The 24,364-nt window shown below is 41.9% G+C and overlaps 1 protein-coding gene across 3 annotated transcripts in view; it reads left to right on the top strand.

The window, feature by feature from the left end:
- The window catches only part of rbms3 (RNA binding motif, single stranded interacting protein), a 294,917-nt gene that overhangs the window by 191,652 nt on the left and 78,901 nt on the right, over positions 1-24,364 (top strand). The gene's annotated exons all lie outside the window — the stretch shown is intronic.

Here is a 24,364-nt window from a genome sequence, read left to right as displayed (position 1 = left end):
GTGCTCTTAGATGCTGCTAGACCGTCTTTTTAATACACGTGCATACCTCCCTTTATTTGCGGCAAATATTGTATTTGAAAAAGTAAACACCAACAAATATGTATTGAATATTTTATCAGATAATACATGTTGTGAATTTTGGAAATGATCATATCTATGTCTTTTTACAATACATTTAGACTTTTGCACTTAACAACGCTCCGGGTTACTGGAAGTATTTGGATCACTACTTTTCTCATTCATCATATGGCCAGAAATGTGACTTAAAATGATTGATAATGTTGCTTTCTATCTGCTGGATGTGTAAATATGCAACTGTTTGCTTAAAACTTCACCATATCAACACAAATTGGATGGTGCTGGATGTCAGTGTTGTGTTTGCAACTTGTTCCCACCTCCCACTAGACAATCTGTTATTGCAGGCTCAATATTGAGATTCTGTTTCTCCATATTGTAATCCTACTTCTGCTACTGCTGTACCTACAGTATTACATGACAGTCTGTGTTGAAAGAGCTACCATTCCTCTCCCTGAGGTTTCGTCCATGTTTTTAGTTTTTTTTTTTTCCTTATCCAACCCAGAACTGTAAGAATATTGTATGCTGTACAGATTGTGAAGCCCTTTGAGCTTTTGGCCTATCAGTAGGAAACTGATTTGACTTAAACCTGCCTAATAAGAGACCAAAAGCGTAGGCTGGATTGAAACAAAACAAGATCAGAACGGTCAGGACCGATCAAAGTGGATTAGAACAAAAACAAAACACGGCCACATGGTTGCCTAGTTGCTTTTGTCCTACAGCGGTTGCCTGTTCTGCATCTGTCTCAGATGGTACACAGACAAACAATTCAACAACATCCTGACAAAAAAAGTCACATTTGTAATAAGATACAAAGCAAAAATCTCTTTCATCAATGTAGGCGGCAAAAAGTGACTCTTTTTCTTTCCCCCCAAATCCAAAGCTTCTCAAAATTAATAAGTCCTCACTGGAATATTGCCAGTGTTTGTCCTTCTTTACCGTCTGCAATTACTTTGTTTTCTGGTGGGGGTTTTGTGCCTTGTTTTATATTCTTTCTGCATCCACTTTAATACCTGAACACGTGAACATTAAAATGAAGTTTTGCAGACCACACACTTTCGCACAAATGCATACATGTGTACTCAGATCGGCATGCATGTTGCACTGTCTCAAGTAATCAGTCACAGCCTCAGTTTATCTCAAACAGCTTCCAGGTGCACTCAGCTGGCAGACATTCCTGCAGCAAGACACAGAACATATACCAGCTCACTCATGTTCAAACACTTGCAACGCACCGCACACACGCATGCACGCCCACGTAAGAGCATACGCACGTCATCCGAGGGACAAAAAAGAGACCTTTCTTCTCCCATAACAAGTCATTTCATCCATTCCACGCTGCTGTGTGTAATCCTCAATATATCTGACAGAAGGATCCTATTGTCACCAAAAACTCTGAGCCTCTTTCATGGATGCCTAATGATGTTTTATCACGCTCTTGGCATCATGTTCACATTTCCCTGCATGTTTAAAAAAAGATTAAAAAATAAATAAAAAATACCTCACTTCAGAATATTTGTGTCAGTTAAAGGGGTGATTGATATGCTGTCTTCCCGACTCCCACCCCTCCCCCTCCGTCTCTCTTCCTCTCTTCTCCTCATCTCTCCCTCTTTTCAAGATCTTACATTTTCACTAAAGTCCCCTTCTCTCTGTTATCATTCCACCAGAGGCTCTCAAAAGGAGCTTTGATATTGAAAGCAGGCTTGGCATGAAAGGCAAGGGTTTAGGGGAATGTAAATGCTGGGGGTCTTTTTAAAGGAAGAGATCTTCCAGTTAACGAACACCTCACACTCAGGCACTCTCTGCACTGCTGACTTCTTTTTTTTTTCCTTTGCATGTGACAAAATGTGGATGAAACATGGATTCATGAATGTCTTTTTAGTCATTTGTATGGATTTGGGTCAATTGCAGCTGATGAAATATTGTGACACAGGCTCAGGCAAAAACAATATCAAAATTTTATAGAAAGATGTTTGACCTTTGCTGCACTATGATCCAATTTAGGCAGTTAGTAGAGCTGATTAAAGTCATTATTATATTAAACTGTTATCTGGAAGTAGTGTTTTTGTGTGGGCTATGGCCACTTTAACTATTATTTTCATTATCAATTAATCTGCCTAATATTTTCACTATTAATTGATTAATCATTTAAACTATAAACATAATTATCAAACCATGGTAACCAAGTACCAGTGGTGGTACACAAGCTTCCTCTAGTGGTACCCAGAGGAATCCAGCAAAAAAAAAATTGAAAATGAGATAAGATCATTTTAAAGCATACATTACTATCAAAACACAGCAGAGAAGACAAGTGCAGAGCAGGAGAATATTTAAAGCAGCCCTGTTGAAAGTGATGTTGGCAACAGTGAACCAAGCAGGAGTCCTAGGGGCTACTTACGCAGCGCCGCGTCAGTGTCCACAACACCTGCTGAAGTTAGCAGCAAACGGCACAAACAGTAAGCTGAATAGAGTAGGCTTATGCCACTGTATTTTAACGTTCATATTTGTTGAGTTCATACAGGATTTAAAAAACTGGGAAACACTGGTCGGAAAAATTTCTCAGAGCACAAAGTGACGACCTCAAATGCTTATTTTGTCCAACTATCATTCCAAAACCCAAAGACTCTTCGTTTCCTATCATAAATGACAAAGAAAAGACTCAAATCCTTTTATTTAAGACGCTAGAACCAGCACATTATTGCTTGGAAAGATAACTGAAACAATTAACAGATTATTTAGACAGGTGGCAATTAATTTCCTTTTGATAAATCAATCAACTCATTGTTGCAGCTCTCATGTGGGACATTTGTCACACACAGAAAACGTGCCCATGAACAATGTTTTTAGAGCTCTCATGGCTTTCGTTTCACATTTCATTGCTATCCAAAAAGATATTTCAAGATGTCCTCGTCTTATCCAGGCAGGCAGCAGCCTCCTGTCATGGTTACAGATTGACGTAACAGGAGTCAAAGTCTAATGTACTTGTCAGCATGTGCAGTCCCAGCGCATCTGTGATGGCACCCTGCTCTGAATCCTGCTGTGTGCTTCTGTTGGAGCTAAAAGACGGCATCCCACGGCTATCCTCCTGTCCCACTCCCACTCACTCTCTCTCTCTCTCTCTCTCTCTCTCTCTCCGTGTCTCTTTTGCACCCTGCCAACGCATCACATTCTTTCTATCCAGGCTTCCCTCCTGGGTCTTCTGGTGCTACTTCAGCTCTCTGGCATCCCTGCCAACTACTGCTGCCCACAACAAGCACAGTCAACCAGTTTTGTCCCAGTCTGCCCTCGTACAGCTCCACACCCCTGTGTATTTTCTTTGGACAGGAAAACAGTAGTAAGGGAAAAAAAAAAAACATGTCCGGGAAAAAAAACCCACACTCTTTCTCCCCGCACTCTACCATACGCAGCTTTCTTCAAATAGCTCCGCTCCTCGCTAATGAGTCCCTGGAGGGTTGTACCCCGCAATCGCTCTCTTCAGACGCCATTACGGCCAGCGTGGCTTCAAAGAGTTGGGCGAAACTATTACCATAACTGGGTACTGCTACCTGCCTGGATAGCTTTAGACATTAGCAAAACCTGCAGTTTGCTAATGGGACTGAATGGACTTGACTTGGGAACGGGAACCATGGGAGCTGTTGAAGTTCATATGGAGTCTGGCCTTTTTTTTCTTGGATATTTGCTTTGATGTCTCAGTTGATGTAGATTTAGATGATTATAGGATGTGCTCTGAGAACATTGTTAAGCAGTGTTTACTTTCTGCTCCTCTATTCTGTTCTACTTAATTCTACTTCATTTTTCAACTCTGTTATCAGCCTCTGCCCTTTCAAGGTCACTGCTCATGATGCAGATAACTCTACGGCTAATTAAAAACTCATCACCTCTGTGATGAAAAGATAATACGATAAAAAAATGTTTTTAAAAAATCACATATAGACTATAAAAACTCTCTGTGACACTATGATGGTGCTCCTAATTTGCTGGTATCCTCTTCCAACTGACATGATGTGCACAAGCAAATGTCAAGTTAATGCAGCCAGTCACCCATCAAGCAGGTTAAATTAATGCTAGGCAGAGATGTGGAAGTCCCAGTGGTAGCTGTCTCTCTGCCAGCCTGGGTGAGGTTTTACTTTTCTGGGATGGCTGAGGAGGGTTCGAGGGTTCTGATACCCCGCTGTCACCTGCTCACATCCCGCTGCATCTGGCAGGTGTTGGACCCACGGGAGCGCTGGCTGCACTCGTCTGGCCCGTGAGCTCTGCAGGAGCTGTCAGTCTGCTGGGCTTCATCACTGCTCTTTTCTACCTCAGCAGCACTGATGTAGACCTGAAAGTCGTACCACACACAACGCTGAACTACTACACTGCTCCCAGGATCCAGTATGTAGATTAACTGAAATCACAAAATAATTTTCAGGTGACCCTAGAAAGTCAAACGTGCCTTTATTTACTGTACTTATTACTGAAAAAAAATTCTTTGCACACCTGCATGTGTGTTAATAATGAAAGGGCAGTTACATACAGTAATACAAGTCTAAAAATGTACCATATAATGATGAATGAAATACAGTCACATAGTTTTTCAAAGACTATATTATTACTTAAAACAACATATGTGACATATACTGTATATATATAAATATATGTGCAAATTCCTGAAATTTTTATGTCACCCACCTTTGCATCCATACCTCCATATTAACAAAACTAAAGGGACGTTCACACAAAGAACAATCACTATCACGATAACTATAATCCTCCTCATGATAACGATATGATGCCCATGTCGTTATCGATATGATTCTCATATCGATAACGACCTGATAAGCATGTGATGCTAATATCGTTATTATGACAGCGATATGAGCATCCTCATTAATTAACTTTAAAGTTCTGTAGGCAGTGGCGCCAAGCATGTGCTCCCCGCTCCAGCTGTGTCGGCAGCTTTAGAAAATGGTTATTGATTACATGTAACTGCAGAGAAACAAACAAACAAAAACCCAGAAGGAAATAGCTGTATGAAACTCTTCAAAGAGGTCGTTAGCTGTATGATAGCTGTATGAAACTCTTCAAAGAGGACGTTAGGAGACTCCAACAATCTGTTACCAGAGGTTGGATGAGTCAACCTCAATTATCCCGATGATCGACAAAGAGGACATCAGTATAGACAAAACTTACTTCAGAGACCCCATCAGCACCGAAGACTGTTTGGCAGTATGTCTCGGGTAATTTGCAGTCTAATATATGTTATAGAAGAGTTATTGGAGTAGACTATCTAAAATGTGTATCCTAAAGAGCTACAGTTAGAAACCAATATTATGAGCACTCCTGCAACATTATTTTGTAGAAAAATATCCCCTTAATCAGGCTAATTGAAGGCCCTGTAAATTCAGATGGATTTAGATTGGCTTTGAGTGTTTCCATCGTTCATCAAATGCTCTGAAAGTGATCCCAGTGATATTGTGCCATTATAGTTGTGGTGTGAACCATCCACTTGAGTTAAAAAACAATAAAACGGTATGTTTATAGTTATCGTTCCTGGATTGGATGGCCCTTAAGAGTCTACAGCAACACAAGCTGCTTCTGTGAGGCTGTAGTTCGACACATACTAAACCATTCCCACAATGACCATATTTACCATCTTCACCATTTTATTGTAGTTTAGCAAATTAGCATGATAACATTAGCTTATTAGCAGTAAACACAAAGTACAGCAGAGGATAATGGGAATGTCATGAGTATGTGGGTATTTGGTTGTAATTTGAAATAAAGGACAAATTGAATTTTTGACCTAATGATGGTGCTCAATGATGGAATCACCAAACTCAGGATAATTTGTCAACTGTGCAACAAAAATGTCAATGCACTGAATTTCATAGCGATCCAGCCAATAGTTATTGAGTTATTTCATTCTTGACCAAAGTGTTCATCTGACCGATCAGAAATACATCAAATTAACAATAAATGAAAATATACTACTTGGATCTGCCAAATAGCAAGCACCGTCGGAGGCTCAGTGGAGACCGGCAACGAGATATCTGATGCAAACAGAAAACTGGTGGTATACCCTGCTTTTAAACTGATCTTTATTGCTGTCTTATAGAGGAAAACTGAAGTATAATAGTGCCAAAAAGGCACTTTATTAGAAGTAATGGAGGGGAGTTTACTGCCCTTTGCACCATTGGCCAGATAGGTCATCAAGGATGACCGTCTCCAATTTGCTCAATCTGTCTTCAGCCATCTTAGGCCAGGTTGCTGGACGACTACAACCATTTTTCAACGCTGGTTTGTGTATTTTCCATCATACTGAAGAGGCAATTTCCTTTGCAGCTCAAGTGGCAGTTGTCTTTTGCCTCCTTGTTCAATTAGAGGGGAGGGGGAAAGGGGGCTGGAGGGTTGCAGTAATACTTCTGGTCAAAATAAAAGCTTTTTGCGGAGACATCATGTCATCCATCTCCCAGTAAATGATACATCTTCCTCTTACAGCAGTCTGAATGACCTTGTTTGTGTGGCCCTGTTAGTAGTGAGGGAGACTGCGGGAGGGAGTCTGGAAATGAGTCTGGTCATTGTCTGGAGATGCGGGCAGGCACGCAGAGAGATGGAGACAAAGACGGGAAAGAGGGACGGAGAGAAAGTGCACTGCTCTCATCTTCGCACTGTGGCACCTTGCATCTGATTAGCCAGACACTCATCAGACCTGACCTTGGATCACATTACAAAGCAGCATTGAATTTAAGAGAAAAAAAGGGAAAAAAACACAATAAAGAGACACGCTGTTATTGCATGTGAGGGCGGAAGCAGTTATTCCCCCCATAAACATTTTCTCAGAGAATTAAAGTTTGGGTTGGAAGGAAGATTAATATGGGGCGAGGAGAGTGTGCCAGCGAAAAGCAGGCTAGTGGAATTTAATGAGTTTTGTGTGTCGGCTGGGGAGTCCGCTCGCGCCACGCTAATTACGCTCTGTAACGAACTGAGATCTGGGGAGCATCGCAGGAAGACAAAGGCTCTGAGCAGTCCGGCAGCAAGTGGCAGGCAAAACAAAAGAGCTGCATACACACATTTCTAGCCCACATGGACAAGTGTGAGAGACAGAGATGGAGGTATGCTTACATTTTTCTCCCCTGGTTACCACCCCCATGTTAAGGGTAATGAGATGTAGCCATAGATGGAGAGCTTGAACCTGACAAACGAGCCTCTCTATTAGGCTCGCCAGACACATGGCACAAAGTCCGGTGTTAGCGAGCGAGTTGTGGGATTGTCAGGCTAATTTAATCAACCTCTGTTGACTTAATGCAGTTGCAGCTCTTTAACTAGATAAACAAAGAACACATGCACACACTCTCGCTTTAATAAACACACAGGTTGGCACGTGTAGGCAACACTGCCCCCCTTTGATAAGGAGGCCAACTGCAGAATTTGATGAGGAAGTCCCAGCTCCTGAGGCAGGTGTGTATCTCTTTCCTTCATTAAGCTGCCAGTGCCTGTGGGGAATCTTACACTCTTTCCACGAATCAGTGGCCACGGCGCAAAAACAGCAAACAATCAGGCTGACTTTCATCTGTGACTTTCAGCAGAATGAAACCAGCCTAGCCTCCTCCTCTCCCTCTCTGCCTCTCATTCTCTTTCAGCCTCTCTCTCTTCCAGTCTCTTTCAACTCGTAAGGAGAATTTGCTTCTGGCACAGTTTAAATGAAACTTGCCCTCTTACCGATGGATTCTAACCTTTAATATTCTGGCCCTTTGTTGGCAAGTGTGTATCCAACTTTCATCATGCAATATGTATCATTATCATCCCGTGGGCGCCCTGACCCTCACTATGAAATGTTTGTGCGTTGCTCTACCCAAAGTCCAAGCTACTGTTGGATGAGGAGATTGAATTTCAACTTTCACTCATTGCTGTTTATAAATCCTGCTCCTGTAATTTGAATGTTTTCCCTTACCTGACATCATTTTTCTAGTATCGCCAACATATGACAGCATTCAGACTCCATCAGGCCTTGTAATTTGTTGGTGTGTTTACGACAAAATCTTGCCAATTGCATTAAAGCCAGAGGAGCCGAATGCGTGACTGCAAACCCATCCTCCGCCATTCCTCCCTACTGTCTCGTGTACTCTCCTCCAGCCGATTTTCCCGTGCGGAAAAGCCCCGTTGCCCCGTCTGCATTCCTTTCCAATTAAGCCAGCATCATCTGATTCCAATTACTCTAATTATAGCAGCCAGAGATGTGTGTGAGCGAGGGGAGAGAGTAGAACATGGAGAGCCTTCACACTTAAGAGAGCAGGAATGCAAGCGAGGCCGGGCAGCCTTAAGGTCACTCCAATGGCAACAACAACAACAGTAACCAACAACAAAAAGTGCTCACAACGTTACAGCAACAGCTGTGAAGATTTTAGCAAACACTCGCTGTGGTTGGTAATGGTGGAAACACACGATAGTGACAGACCGTGTAATCATGCAACACACACTTAACAAGGTCATGCTAATGGAAGGACATGGGTGTTGTTAATCACTCTATGACGTGACGAACACTAATCCCCTTGGTTTGTCTTGTAAAAGGACATCGTATAACAAATCCCTCCTCCATGTCTGAAGTCATGTTTGACACCTGCAGGCCCCCGTAGCAATCTCTGATGTCATTACAAAGAATGACACAGTTCACAATCTAGTGAGCTGCCAGTGCTGCAGGTCATGGTGATTGTTTTCACAGCCGACTGCCCAGGGGGAGATGCCAGGCCGCCGGACTGGCCTGATTTTAAAGACCTGTTCGGGATGGTTAACATATTTCTCTTTTTTGTAAGTCTTCCTGATTCTCTTTGTGCCTTTCTGTCACTACATCTCCCAATACGGCATGGAATCAATCGTGATATCAATTCATCATATTTACTTCTTTTTAAATCTAATCTGATCTCATGCATATATAATCACACATCATGTTTGTTACACACATATTTGATGTGAAAAAATCCTTCCCTCTGTCGTCATGTTAGGATGAAAGTCTTATTTGACAGCTGTGGCATCAAACGGCGGGCCCTGTTAATGATGCAGACGCTCTCAAATTAAGAGCTCATTAGATCCCGTCCAGATAACACACTGATGAGCCAAGACGCTTTGTTGAAGGATTTACTAAGTAGGCTAGTCTTCTACTTTGTGTTGTTTATTGTGCAGTCTTGTGCAATGGGCCTTAGCATCACTTTTTAGAGCGTTGTTGTTGTGTTTTATTACCTTTTAGCTAATTTCCTGAAGTCACAGAAAAAACCTCTTTGCATGCTGATAGAAACAAGAAGATCTTGTCTACTGTAATGACAATGACACTGACCATGATAATGTCCTCTTGAATGGCAATGATAAATGATGGAGTGATTATGGAAATGCCAAAACCTACAGGGAAAGATCTGACAGTTAATTATCTGGAGACATAAAGCAGGTGTTGACATCAGATGACTGATGTTTATTCAAAGTCACCCTGCATGTGATTTTCCTCTCTGCGCTCACTCTCGACTCATGATGACCTCTGGATAAGGTGACCCTCTTCCATCTTGTGGGCCCTTCCATTTCCCTCCCAACGTTCCTCCAGAGTCTTGAGTTCACTCACGTTCTCATGCTGTCATGTGGACACTGATGTCTCTGTCTCTGCTGCCAAGACCCATGACATCCGTCTGGAGGCTTACAAACCAGGGATTCCCCCTCCTGATTACCCAGCAGGCATCTTCGTCTATACCTTCAAATGACTTCTTCTTTAGTTTGGTTGCTTGGTGGTATAATCATTATTGTGATTCTATCGATCACCTCTGTTCTTAGACTCCATGTTTGTTGGTTTTGGTCATAATTTTTTTTTTGGGGTTACTTCTAGAATAGGTTTAATGCTCAAAAAACTCATCAGGTTTTTCATACTGTCCAGTGCAGCAGCACTGTATTCCCCATCTGTTTAAAACGCTATGTTTTAGCTCCTGTCTCTTCAAGACCCCCTCCTCCCGAATACCCAGTCTCTTCTGATTGGTCAGCTCACACACACCTGAGCCAGCACTGCTAACATCAACAGAGCAGTTGTGCTGAATCAATTCTTACGTGCCAAACTAGCCACTAGACAATACTTACACAGTGACTTACTGTCATGTCACAAAGTCATGGAATTAAAGGCTGGACTACTGATGAGGCTTTTCAGGAGCAGTGCTTTCTATGGGAGAGAGGAGCTTCTGTTTGTGCAGACTTTGACCTTTTTAATGTTCAAGCTCTTTTACATGCACAAGAACCTACATAAAACATTGAAGGAAAGGAAATAAAAGCATAATAGGCCTCCCTCCTGGGATTTTGCTTGTTTACACGACTAAACATGGCAACGCTTGAGGAGGTTGTTGTATTGTCAGTGAAAAACAAGGTAGATTTCTTTAAACCTTTACTCTTCTGCTGTTGCTGTTTGTTCAGACTGTGCTGCTACCTGTACTTTACATCCTGCCCCCTCTGTTTGTGGGCTTAATTACATCTCGTGGACGTGAATCATTAATTTCAGAGGACCAGAGCTCTGGAGGAACACAGGATATGCAGGGTAGCCGTCGTGCACACATTAAAGCATAGTTAAAAGCAAGTATATCAGAGGATTGAGGAGCCCTGCTGGGTGATTAAAATATAGTCCCATATCATAAGAAAAAGTGCCTGCAAACTTTCAACAAAAACTGTTCGAAACGCTCCTTTTTCTGCCACAAATTATGCACATTTTGTCACCTTTTGTGTGTGTGACACTGTGAATTATTTATTTTCTTCTATTCAGGAGTGCAACCCTTCCACATTTGCTGATTCAGTTTGTGCTCGATCCAGATGGTATGGTTTTGTACATTCACAGAGGCGGATCAGTGCTTCGACTCACATTTGTTCATTTGTTAGTTACAACAGCATTGTGACACCACTGCTCTGTGGTGTTAACAGGCTTATTTACCAGGTCCCAACTCCACCTGAGCATCAATAAAAGCACTAAGGCAGTTGTTATTTTTTTTTATTATCTTTTCATTACTGCCCTCCCAGATTTTTCCTCCCATCTCACTCTTTCTGCATTTCCTCTCTAATGCCACCCCCCTGCATTGTTTTACAAAAGAGTTGGCAACTCTTTCATCCTCTTTTTTTCTGTGTCCCTCCTCCCTCCCCGGAAAAAGGAAGCCCGTGAGAGTTTTCCAAGTTTTCACAGAATCGGGGTGATGAAGCTGCTGAACTCGACGGGACACCCTGGGTGGGTCGTTAGTTTGCTTCCACTGTATCATTAGTGTCCATAACAAACACATTATCTCCCGCTGAACCACCCTTCTTCCGAGCCATTTAGGGTGAGAATTAGACTGTAACAAGCAGCAGTCCCCTCTATATAGGTCATCTGCTGCTAATGACACTCGCACTGAAATACACACTGAGGAGATTGGGTTTGGGTTCGGAAACTTACAGTACTGTTTTTGATGGGTCAACAGAATTACTAAGCACAGAGATTTTTAATTTGTTGAGGTGTAATGGTTGCAGTTTGGGCGCGATTAAGCGTTTATCACCTACATGGGGTTTTGGTTGTTGCAGCTGGATGGCTAGCAGGCATTTCGCTTCACTGACTCTTAAGAGTGAGACAACACATGTCCCACAAGGAATTGTTAATAATATGGCTTTATAGTTAGAATTTCTTTCTTTTTTTTAACTGAATTGTAATCATCAACAAAAGATAAGCAACAATAGCAGAAAAAAACATGCACTTAATTAGAGTTGGGACTGATCCGATCTAATATTAGTATCAGGTACTGTTACTGACACGATAGCATACGCATAATGGATATTGTCACCAATCAGAGTCCACCTTTCCTCGTCCTGCACTCTGTTGGCTCGATGGCAACAGCTTGATCCAGGATGTCGTGATTTCTGTCATAGATATTAATTGTTTCAGCAATAAAGCCGAAAAGATAGCTAATCAAGAAACAAATATGTAGCGAAATTTGAAGGAGCTATCCGTTGCTGCATCTGCATGCACCACCGTTGTCACACATTATCCACTATAATATAATAACGGAATAAGCAGCAGCAGCTAAATAAAATTTTTATTCAAAAAAAGTCAAAGCTGGAACTCATACACACAACTTGAACAGTAATAACCATGAGTAGTCCCACGATTTCTACCTGTTCTTAATACATGAAGCTCAAACAGATTGTGACATTTTTTTGCTAATTTATGTAATATTACAGTCATATATTACAACCATATTATGTCAAAACCAATGTATCACAATAGAAATATTTGTGTTGAAGTCCAGGGGTATGCATATTAACTAGAGCCCAGAGGTAGCTGTCAACAGAGGGGAAATAAAAGGCCTCACACATGGATCATATGTAATTATGTGGTTTGTCAACACTGTCTGCTCTTAATCATTACAAATTTAAATACTTATTGTTAAACCTCATTTAATGGATTTTTTCTGGATATGCTATGAGCTGACATGCTATATATAAATAGTCTTTGCTTGTAAATGTGTAAAGATTGTCATGTTAACACCTCATTAGGACCAGTTTTAATGATCCGTCTGCCACCTTTGTCAATCAGACTTTAAGACAGCATATTGCATTCAACATTCAAAGTGTAATAAAAGTTGAGTTTGGAAAAAGTATTAAAATCAGGAATGAATCAGCTTTCACACAGTATGTATTTATTGTTTTTCTCGCTCTGTATTTATTTAGAAATCACGACCTGTTTTATAGCAGCTCTCAAGAACCTGTGTTTAGTGAGGGAACGGGAACTAATACTCCACATCACTGTTTTGTAATTGAAAATCATTGCATCAGTTCCACCACTGAACCTGACTGATGTCACATAAATGTTGATTTGTTCTGAGTGGCTTTCCCCGCACAACACTTCCATTATTGCTTTTTTATTACTTTTGTTGTTGCTGTTTTCCATTGAGAAATAATTCTTTAATATATATTTCAATATTTCTGGCTGGCTCTCGCCTCCGCCGCGTTGTCATTTCTCTGCGCAGATGTGACAGAGCTAAGGCGAGGTATTTCTGTTAGACATATGACGCTCACATCGCGGGGTAGTTTCACGTGGCAGCCTTAGTGTTCCCTGGTGAGTAGTGGCACATTAAGGAATAAAAAATGAGTCCATGACCCACGATAGTTATTCAGGGTGTGTTTGTGGAGCAGGCAAACAGCGTATGCTATTTGCTTTGCACTATATTCATAAGTGAAAATTGCATTGTGCCTCCATTTGGAGAGCAGGTGATGGAGTGGGGAGGGAAACAAAGAGTTTGTCACTCTCCTGGTTTCTGATGATGTTGTACCACTATGCTAAGAGGCTCACACATCCTGCCTGTCATCTTAACACTGAATCAGACTTGTCAACATACTGAATGTGTCCGCTTCTTAAACCAGAATGAAAAAGAGCTGTGTGCTATTCAAGTTACTGTGTATTTGTGAGATGGTTGTGAAGGCATGTGACTTTACCTTCCTCCCTATCTGTAAACTTCAATCCTCTGACCCAGCTGGTCTGGTGAACACATTCTTCACACACACATGTGCTGGGGAGACGGACGGGGAGGGGTATATGGATGCAGCCTTTTGAAGTCACTTAACTTCCACTGCCACGGCTCATTTGGCTCATGCACCATGGAGTTAACATGCATGGCGATTTTATGACGCGGTGAACCCCGCCGAGGGCAGTCCTGAGGACCGTATGTGTCGAATCTCTGAGAACAGCATGCACTGAATGAGGCAGCAGAAGAGAGCATGTTGAAGACACATGGGCTTTTTAGGAGATTTAAAGTGAACAGGTCACTGTGCAGCATAACTGTGATCCTGGGAGCCCAGAGGAATAGTTCCCAGTCTTTTTTGTGCAGTGTTCCCCCACAGCTATATCAGGAGGGCTCGAGTACCCAGATAGGCCCCTTTCATAGATCAAATAGCATCAAGGAATTGTTTGAGAGTTTTTACCCCAGAGTGAAAGCAGTGGATGTGGTGGATTCTGGAAACATCTAAATCCGTACAATATATAGTGATCCAGAATCCAAGAAAAATTGACTTTTGCGATAGCTTGTCTTTATTGTTAAGATTTTCAAAAATGGGGACCCTAATGCAGAACACCAAAGGCAGATTAAAAAACTAAAAGCAAGCTTAAATGATAAACCCAAAATTCAAACAACAAAACACAAGAAAAGGAAAGTCGAAGGGAAAAACTAAAGTGAAAGATGAAACTGAAGACAAAGCAGAAGCCATGGAGAGCAAAGCGGGAACACAGAGGACATGTGGGGACCGGGGGAAAAGGCACAAGAGGCAACGGCGAACTAACAACGAGTGAGGGGAAAAAACACAGGCTTCAATACACAGGAATGATCTACTAATGGAACACGTGCATATTGAAAAAAGACAGACACACAAGGATGTAATCTACTAAATAAATCAGGAAACAACTAACTTAAATTTACACCTAATTACAAATATGTGGACATATACAGGGTCTTTTTTTCCGATTCATCATTTATGTTTTGTCAAATTATCTGTGCTACTCACCACTAACCACTCACCCCTGTGGTACACAAACCCTTGGATGAGAACCACTGACATCAAGTACATATAGGTTGTAAGGAGAGCCTTTTAAAGTTTATGGGTGTCCAGCTCCATTGACTATAATAACACAGACACAATAGTCAGTGGTGAGCCACTTTGAATGTAACAATTACCAGTGGAGAACAGAACAAAAACTTTTTTCTTTTTTTTTTTTAAAATTGCATCTCTTTGTTCAGTGTTTGTTTGTGGAACTGTTTTGAGTAGTTCAATTAGGCACTCATACGTTTCGCTTTATAGTTCAGGAATCAAAATGTTCACTCCTCCGCAAACAGTGGTTAACTTGAAAGGCCTAACCTAATGTGAATGGCATCGCTACATATGAAGTGCACAATCATCACAGAAAATCAACAAGTGTGTTCACCAGGCAAGCATTGTTGTTTTCAAAGCCTTTTTTCCAAAAAAGCCACCACGGAGCAAAACATTGTTAGAGTCCCACTTTCTCTCCACGGACTTAAATCATGTTTCTTGGGTGACTGGCGGAAGTCTACTCAACCAAATATCAAAGCCTCTTTTTGGCATATTGCCTTTCACAACAGTTACAGGATATTAGGTTGGTTAAGTATTCCTTCTCATCTCTGCCCAAAGTAAATGATCAAGTGTTCTCAACTATGTGGACTGAATAGAAAGAAGGTGAATTATTTTAATAGTAATTTGAAAAAAAGTGGGTGAAAAGCAAAAATGTGTACAATTTTCAAATGTTAACAGAATAAATGAGAGAAGATAAAAGAGGCAAGAATATATCACCCATAATTAATAGATCCAGTAGGCTTCCTGCATGAAAGTAAATGATCAAGTGTTCTCAACTATGTGGACTGAATAGAAAGAAGGTGAATTATTTTAATAGTAATTTGAAAAAAAGTGGGTGAAAAGCAAAAATGTGTACAATTTTCAAATGTTAACAGAATAAATGAGAGAAGATAAAAGAGGCAAGAATATATCACCCATAATTAATAGATCCAGTAGGCTTCCTGCATGAGTTGGCATAGGTCCTCATGTTGGTCAATACAGGAAATCAAAGAGCTCACCGCCATTTCCCCCTCCCCTCATCTCCAAAACCAAAAACCATCACCAGCACTCCCCACCTCCACATGATGTCAGCCAGGAGAAATTCAATCTCAGAAATTATATCATGAATGATGCATCAGATGGAAAAATGCATTTACCCTGGCAACAACACAATGAGCTGTTGTTGCAAACACCGTAATGGAAAAATGCGAAGGTTACAGAGATGAAAATGTATTATGAAACCGGGAAGACATTTGTGAATGTTGTCTACTCCTGAGCTGAGGGAGCACGACCGAGGACATAACCATAGCTTATAAGGAAATTCCTCAATATTTCTACAAAGGCAGGAAGAATTTGTCTTGAAGTCCTCAGGGAGTGTAGCAAAGAGTGTCTTTGCATGCATGTGTGCCTGCCCACTTACACTGCATGCATAAGTTTTGTCTCCTTTAGCTGGAGCAAGGGGGTAAGGCGGGTGTGCCCGTCTTCCATGTTAATAATGAATTTTTGATATGAGCTCCACATGAAATTTTAATCTCTGGAATATTAGCTCACCGAGGGAGATACAAAATCAAATCAGGGGGTCGTGATTAAGCGGGTGAAGCGCATATCGACCCATTTAAATTCACATTAACCCGGCATCAAAATGTATGAGCCATGACATTGATGGCAGACATAATTTAGTGGTGTTATGTCTGTTTTGCAAAGTAAAGGTGTGATCCCTCGATCACACATCTGTAAAAGAGGGGAAATTACACTTGATACGGGAGAGGATACTTCCTGGATGTTAAAGGATGAAGCTGAAGCCTATATTTTTTTTCTCATCGACAAAAGCTGTGAAAATACCAAAACCACCAGTGATGTTTCTAGACGACAGTGTTGGCCGTGTAGCATAAGCCAAGTGTGGCTTATTACTATTACTAAACACCTCCATTATTGTCGAAAAAATATTAAAAACACATTTATGAGCCACAATTTTAAACTTGGTGACATTCTTCCCTCATTCTGATGAAAATGGGGGCCGCAGTTAATTTTGAGTCAATCCCACATCCACATTTCTGGTGCTCTAAAAACTCACTGGAGCACCAATTGTGTTTTAATAAGCAGCTGAAAATAGTCCACAAAAATGCACTATTTTCTCTTGTTAGAGTCAATTTTTTTTCTAAAAATCAAAGCCCCTGCTGTTTTAGAAAATAACTTTTTTATAACATTTTTTATTATTGTACCTCCGTGGCAGCAATAGCTGTGGCTGGAGACGTTATGTTTTTGTATGTCCGTCAGTCCATTTGTCAGTCTGTGTCACTCTTGTGAATGCATTATCTCAGGCAAAATTCCTTAACATAATTCAGGAACAGAAGGGGAATTTATGACCACGTTCCACATTTGGTCAGATACTGAATCGGTGACACTAATCTTGGGTGCCCACCTTGAAACTTTTTGATTGTAGAGATTTTCCGTGCTGCTGGGTTATAATAGCAGTTCACCACAAGCTCTGTGGTGTTGCTAATATTGAGCTTGAGGTGATTAACGTTGCAGCACTGAAAATTATTCACTGAAATCATACATGTCAATATAGATGACTTACATTTTGCCAAAGAATAGACTTTATACCCTTTTTACATTTCTTCAAAGTCTTCACTACATATAATATATGAGTCTGCACGACATGAATGTAGACTGCAGCTTGAGTGGTGAGTGGAGGCAAACAAACAGCGAGGTAGTAATTCCAGTTGGACAGATTAATGCCTTCGATAGGCATCAATAGGCTTGAGGCTGATTGCTACAGACAGTGTAGGGAAGTGCTGAGAGACAAACTTGTTGGTTTTGGTCTTTTCATAGGATTTTTAGAAGCTGTTTACACTCAGTCTGTATTTTATGCTAGTGACCACCAGAAAATGTATTTCAGATGTTGCACCATATCAAAATTCTCATCAGGAGTTTGACCTTCAATGCTCTCTATCTATTACAGGATTCTCCCTGTTACTTTTCTTGAATTTACATGCAACAGCATAGTAAAATGGTACAGTGAAGGACATACCAAAATCCTCTTTGTGCCAACGCGCTCACTGTGCCTTATGCTGGATGAATATTTCACCAGCAGCACCAGCAGAGAGCAGGCCGAGCTCAGAGAGTTAGTAAAACAAAGCCCCACCGCTGTGTTAGCATACTCAAAGGCTCAATAATGTATCACCCACTTTTGTTCCTTACACAGCATCTATCATCTCAGCATAATTCAGAGTAGCTAGAAAGTCATTTTCCATACGCAGTAATAGGACAAAGATTGACAATGTGTGCATGTTTCTGCGTACAATCACGTGTGTGTGTGAGTTTGTGCACGTATGAGATGCATGACTGTGCATAGGCCGTGTGTGTAATTACGTGTGTGAATGAGTGTAGATCTTAAAACCAAACTAAACACCTCAGTGCCTCTGGGCTGCTAGGACACACTTAGTTGTCATTGGCTTGGATTGCACTCATGGGAAGAATTCTGTAGCTGAATAATGTGATGTATTAAGCTGTGCTCTGCAGCAACGTATGGTAATTTGTAAGATTTTTATTTAATCAGGTAACATTGTATCCCAGCCAAATGGAACGCTGCGTGAGCAAGGTGAGCCTCTAATCTTTTGCACCGGAGCTTCATATTCGGCTCTTTATCTTTTGAATCTTATGAAAAGGCATATTTTAAAAAACTTTTGCACTGTGACGAACTTCAAATTTTTCTTCTCGGTTTGAAAAAGAGAGGTTAATTAATGGGCAAAAGAACCATCTGCTGGTGAGTGGATGATCTTGATGCAACTACGCTGCAAAAACTTCAAATCTCAAGTGGTAGATTTGTAATTTCTAGTCAATATGATTAATTACACTTCAGTGAGATGGTGAGGTTTGCTCTGAGACAATTTTTGCTTGTTTCATTGGCAGATTTTTTACTCATTAGAAGCAAGAAACAACTTTTTGTTTTAAATGATCAATTGTATGATGGATTGTGTACAAAATGACTGTGTACAGAACATTTATGTGCAGTACAACAGATTATTGTCTGTATATGTTTTGTTGGATCAGTTATTTTATGCCCTAACCCTAACCCACTAAAATATGTTTACGTGCTTTAATGCTCACTCAAATAAATAAAGAGAAATGCACTGATCTGTACACACTAATTATATAGTTTCCATGTTTAGCGCTACAGCGTACCTGGCAGCATGTTACCTTACACAAATGATTCCAATGAGTTTCATGCAGTGAGGCACAGATTTTACATTTCGCAAAAAGAAGTACAAGGAAGAGGCAGACACCTTGAGTCAAGGTCAGTTCCAAAAAAGAAAAAGTTGGATCAGTAAATCCCTAGTTTCAATCCAACTGTTATGAAAAACTGAATGGAAATGCCAGAAATCTGAAAAAAGGCCAAAATACTGCCAAGGGCTTGGCTGAGCTAGAATACCTGGCATTTCAAATGAGGGATGCAACAAAGACCCGGGCAAACACATTCTTAAAATAATGCTGCAGATAAAGAACACGAGAGATATCAAAAAATAACCCCCCATAACACAACTTTAACTTCCTCTCTAATCACTCTCAAACCTACACGTTTACATGCCAATGTTATTACAGCAATGCCGCCCACGAAAAGGAATTCAGATCATGAATTAGTGGAAAGGATGTCAGAGAAATTATGTTTAATTCAGATCCCTAAGCACTGACAACTCTATGCCTACATGGTATGTTTGCATGCTTTATCTTAAACTGCCGCCAATACCCGTTTATTGCAGCAGTATCAGGTTTAAGTGACAGGTGTTTTCGGCTGTTTGTTCAGACATAATATGGTAATTGGATTGAAAATGGCTGCCCTGGGTGATGGCACAGATCCTCCGCCTCACAGCCCTTTGTTTCAGACAGAAGGTTTGAATCAGAGATGTGGATTTCATCAACTCCCCCGTTGAGCAGCAGAAGTACCTCACCATACAAGCTTGCACTTTCATAGTCTATCTTGTGCTCTGTAGCACGCTGTTCTGTAACTGAGCGCATCTAGGTTGAAGACATTTGTGCATACTTTTGATTATAAAGTGCATTTGTATATCTCAGCCTGTTTTTAAGGATGTGTATCAGATTGCGAGGAAGACTTCAAGCCTTCAAAGTTTCACCATCTGTCTGTTGGATCTGACTTTGATAAAAATGTGAAGAAAACATACTTTGAACCTGACTTTTTTCCTCTACTTAAAAAGCTTCTGGGCTAATGCAGGATACGGAAACAAGCTGCTATTTGTTTAATGCGCAGCAACTTACCAAATCTAATTCTCCCGCCAAAGCTTCCTGGCTCTGCTAACAGCTACGTGGTGTGACTTGTCTTGTAAGCGACTGCAGTGGACAGACACAGGCTGTGATGGGGACACACTGTAATGTACAGTCTTGGATGTGGCTGGGGTTTGAAGTCGAGTGTCACAGAGGGGCTTGATAGCAGACAGAATGGCCAAGTGTTGAGAAGCGCTTGACAACAGCCTCTACAAAGGGAAAAGTGGAGTGATCCTGCCATCCGCTCATCAGTGGCAACAGAAAATGTTGGGAAGTGCTCATCAAAGGGCAGTAAGCTGCCCGCCTGACTTCTCCTGCTGTTGTCTGACCAGCTGACTCGCCTGCTGACAGAATGATAGCTCCTTTGTAGTGCTACCTTTTTGTCTCCGAATTCTCTGGCTCCTCACAAATTAAACTCCAGCTTTTGAAGTGAGTTGATGCGCTCATATGCTCCTCCGACTCCCCCGATCCCACTTCCCCCTCATACCCCTTCCTTCCACTTGGTTGGCCTGCTTGTCTTTCTGAATGCATTCTGCAGACTCAGGCTCCCACAGCAAGATATGAGTGCCGATCCTCAACGTATATTAAAGAGTGCAGCAACGCTCCCTCCGGCATCTGCAAACTTATCAGCAACACATCCTCACAGCAGAAGCAACACAGCAACTACTGTTTCCTTGCACTTTTCTCCGTTCCAGACAACATGGAACCCCATTGTCTTGTGCTTTAATTGTGCTCCTGCAGGCTGCTGGTTAGTCACACAACAGGCCGGCGTGGCATACCTGAGGGAAGTGAATAGCAAGGATTGGCTTACACATGCTCATACACATGCACACACGCCCTCGTAGAGTGTGTACCGGTGCTTAGAGAAGCAGCCGAGAAGCCCTGTAGAGCCAATTACACATACAGCTCTAATCTCTTGAGTAAGCTGAATGGATAGAGAGGAGGAAGAGAGGAGAAAGAAGCAAGGATAAAGGGTGGAGGAGATGGGAGATGACAATAGTGGAGAGAGAGGAAGAACAAGCAGGAAAGGATTGATGGAAAGGGAAGGGAAAACAGTGGGAGGGTGCTGAAGAAATGAACAGAGCTGGAGGAAGAGAGGGTAAGGAGAGGTCAGTGGTATGAAAAGTAGAAAAGAAAGACAGAATCTGGGAGATGTAGTTTGAGAAGTGTTGACAAGAGAGGGGGGGCAGCTCCGAGCCTCAACATGGCGTTAGATGCAGTGCCCCCAGTCAAGACACATATCTATCTGTCTAACTTGTATCAGTTAAATGGATACAGCCCTGAGAGCCCCATAGGCAGAACGTGAGACTTCTAACAACTGACGTCTCTTTTCCCTCAAGCGTTGTCAAAAGGCAACAAGGTTTCGCTTTAATGTGTTATATCTGCCTGTCATGTCAACTGCCTCCGTCTCTTTCTTACCTTTTCACTCTTTCACCTTTTGCACCGGGATCTATAACTCTCATTCTCTCTCTATTTTTTGCCTTATCCGCGCCTTCTTTTTTTTTCTTTCTGCTAATACCTCCCCCCCCCCTCCCCTGTAGCATGGTAATGTTCTCAGAAATTACAGCGGGGTAAACAGAGCAGGGTGTCGAAATGAAATAACAGCTACGGGGCTGTCAGCTCGAGCAAGGGGGCCATCCGTCAGCGGGAAATGACACGTCGGCCGCCTCCCCCCCCTCCTGCGCACACACAGTTGGATTCCTCCTGTCCTCCTCGTGGCAAGGTGAAGGAATTATGCTCATCAAAGGCCCCGCGCAGCCTGGAGCCTTTCCATTAGCCTTCTACAAGACTGGTCAATGGCGAGGGGACGGACACAACTGCCATCGCACACACAGGAGGCCAGCACTTTTGGGAAAAAGGATACATGCACGGGAACAAACACACACGCATAATGACTCCGAGATAGGATATATGCACAGGTACACACATGCACACACACACACACACACCTCAATTACCGTTTCATTCATAGCCTGACAGCAGAGCGTGTGCGGAGGCTGACATTAAAGGAAATTAAATCTCCTTGTGGAATGGGCCAGCCCATCTCACCTCCCATCAAAACGCTCCCATTTCCACTCGTCCCTGTAACCTTCTCATCTGGGTATTTAGGGCTTTGTGGTGCGGAACGTCATCAAAGAGGAAACTTAGCGAGGCGGCCGTGCGTAGACGAGGCCTCCCCGTGATAATCCCTGAGCAAACGTAGCCCTCTGCTATTAGCCCACGCACACAAATTACTGCTTCACGTTCTATCGCGCTCTTTCACTGTCACATGCTCGTAGGAGAGAGTGCTTTCATTCTAAGGCACGCACACACACACACACTTAAACTCTGGTATCATTGGCTTAGCCCAGTGAGTGAGTCAGTCAGTTAACTCTTTGATCCAGACCTCCTGTCTGCATTGGAATACGAAGCCTCTTTGACATAATCCTGAAAAACATCGCCTCACATAACCAGTGAAACTCAAAGGGAAGCACAGCTGCATGGCTACACACACCAAAGGGACTTAGCAGGAGAGTGACACGTGTACAGTCGATTTTTACGGGCAGATTTAATTAAGCCTCATTCACTGCCAAATCCTGTGTTATACAAACGCTTGTGAGCCCTTTTCCCGCTCGCTTTGAAGCACATAAATGTGACACACGTACAAAAGAAGGAGGAGTTAAGTTGGCCCCCGAAGTTAGGTAATTGAGTTCCTGGTTAAAGGAGAAAGAGCTGTGTTTTTTTTCCTGCTTTCACATCGGGCATCGGCTTTCTCCCAGAGGCTTTAATCAGATCAAACATGTCCTGTCAGATAAGACGGCTAATTAATCAGGGGAGGGACCACCTTCTCCTCTGACAGATGGAGAGATGTAGGCAGGACGCTGGTGGAGGCACTTCCTCTCCTCCTCCTTAACCTCTTCCTCCGCCATCAACAGTAAGCAAAACAAGACAGGGTGAGACTGTGTTGCCTGTGGCGAAGCACAGAGAGTCTGTAAAGATTCTCAACGACAGTGTTTTCATGCAGGCAACTCAAGTATCTCCACGACCCCCCAACTGAGAAGAAGACAGACTTCTCTACTGAAGTAGTTGTTTACAGTGCTCCACATATGTATATGTGAAAGAGATCACTGAAACTTCACATTTCCTATCTTTGTGAGGCATTTATTTGAAGCCTAATCAACAGAATTCAAAGTAAAGTAGTGCTATAAATAGATTCAAATGCTCCTTGTGGTTTAGGAAAGAAAACTGGATTATATTGAATTTTAGTCATGTGCAAAATGTCTTAATTTGCTTTGGACGACAGCCAGTTAGCTGGTCTACTTGTCCTTACTTTTCTTCTGTTCTTGTCTTGTTGCCAGTTCTTAGGGTTTATGAGACAAGACTTGGCCAACTTAACCACTCCTGAACTAATGGGACTAACATTTTCTGTAGCATTTATAGAAATCTATAAACTTTTATAGATATATGTCTCACTAAATTGCTACTGTCATTCAGGATAGTGACAGTTGCCTTCCTTATTATTACATAATTAATCCCAACCTTCAAATAGTCTTTCTACATGGCGATGCTCCTTTCAAAGGTCTTCTGCTGCTCACCTCATGCATCTCTTTCTGATAAAGGAGCCTGTTTTAAGGAATTTAATACATACATTGTTCCCAAAGGCAGCATGGAAGGATCTGCTCAAAATTATCCAAAATATCCACATCTATTAAAGGTAGAGGCTATGTCAAGGTCCACTCTGTACCTCCAGAGGTGACAGTCTGATAGTAAACAAACCAACACCTCCGGGCAGAGTCAGCTAATGTGATCGCCAGCTGTGTGGTTATCTAGCTAACTAGCTAACAGCAGCTATGTTAGCAGCAGTCAGCAGTTACTCTGGTAATATGCTGCCCCCTATTCGTTAGGAGTATGAATTCAACAGGTGGCCAATTTTTGTATACTTTAATTTTAAAACAACTTCCACTGAAAGTTCCAGGGGACACCTAATGAGATTTCTGCTGTCGGTTTATGTCAGTAAATCTTGACAAAATGTTGCAGTATTCATTAATTCTTCACATTATGCTGTCCTCCAGTCACAGCAGAGATGCCTTTTGTAATACTGCTTTTGCACTGTAACCCAAATCAGTCCTGGTTGCTGTTGGATGAAAGGTTTGGAGATGTTGGATTAAGAGGAGATGTGATGAATGAGAGATGCTTGGCTGCCTGATTGGGGAGTATACTCAGTACCTAGGTGGGAGGATGGATTGAATGTAATTTAATACGTTAGAAAAGAGAATATGCTAATGTGCATACAGCATCATAAAGATACATAATTAGAGATAAGGATGACATAATGGAGTTTCATGCCTAATTTAGAGACGGACTGACTTGTAGCATAGATGGATGGATGGCTGGTTGACTTACATGGTGGCTGCCTGGCTGTGTGACTGATTGACTGGTGGGGCTGGGCTGC

Source organism: Pagrus major, chromosome 16, assembly GCF_040436345.1.
Source record: "Pagrus major chromosome 16, Pma_NU_1.0".
Lineage (NCBI taxonomy): Eukaryota > Metazoa > Chordata > Actinopteri > Spariformes > Sparidae > Pagrus > Pagrus major.
This window is presented reverse-complemented; position numbering and strand designations above follow the sequence as displayed.